Consider the following 1,044-nt stretch of genomic DNA (forward strand, 5'->3'; position numbering starts at 1 on the left):
ACAAAATCTGAAACAGGTTCCAGGCTCTGAGCTGTCAGCACACAGAGCCTGATGTGGGGCTTGAACTCACAGATTGTGAGATCATGACCTGAGCTGAAGTCGGACACTCTACTGACAGAGCCACCCAGTACCCTTGGACTGTATTTCTCTTTGACCATTGAAAAATTAGTATCTGAATTGAAATTTACACTCTTAAGTATAAAACACAGATTTCAAAGGCTTAGTACAAAAAAAGTATAACATATTTTAACTTTTATACTGATTGCATGTTGAAATAAAAATATTTTAGATGAATGGGGAGACTGGGCAGCTCAGTTGGTTGAGCGTCATACTTTGGCTCAGGTCATGATCTCACAGTTCATGAGTTCGAGCCCTGCATTGGGCTCTGTGCTGACAGGTAGCTCAGTGCCTGGAGCCTGCCTTCAGATTCTGTGTCTTGGTCTCTATCTGACCCTCCCCTGCTCGTACTCTCTCTCTCTCAAAAATAAATAAAACATTAAAAAAGGAGTCTTTTAAAAAATATTATCAGTTTAAATAAAATTATTAAAATACTAATGATTTTTTACTTTTTAAAGTGTGACTACTAGAAAATTTAAATTTTATGGGGCACCTGGGTGGCTCAGTAGGTTAAATGTCCAACCCTTGGTTTTGGCTTATGTCACGATCTCATGGTTCATTCATTCGAACCCCTCAGTGGGCTCCCTGCTGACAGTGCGGAGTCTGTTTGGGATTCTCTCTCTCCCTCTGCCTCTACCCCTCCGCTGCTCTGTCTCTCTTTCAAAATAAATAAGTCAAGATAAACTTAAAACAATTTCTAAAAAGAAAACTTGAAGTTTCAGATGTAACTCACATTATTTTTTTAAAAGGTTTATTTATTTTTGGGGAGGAGGGGAGGAGCAGCAGAGTGGTGGGGGGGGGGCGACAGAGAACTCAGGCAGGCTCCACAGACAGCGTGGAGCCCAACTTGGGCTAAGCCTCATGAACCACGAGATCCTGACCTGAGCTAAAACCAAGAGTCAGACACTTAACTGACTGAGCCACCCA

This window comes from Suricata suricatta, chromosome 10 (assembly GCF_006229205.1).
Source record: "Suricata suricatta isolate VVHF042 chromosome 10, meerkat_22Aug2017_6uvM2_HiC, whole genome shotgun sequence".
Classification (NCBI taxonomy): Eukaryota; Metazoa; Chordata; class Mammalia; order Carnivora; family Herpestidae; genus Suricata; species Suricata suricatta.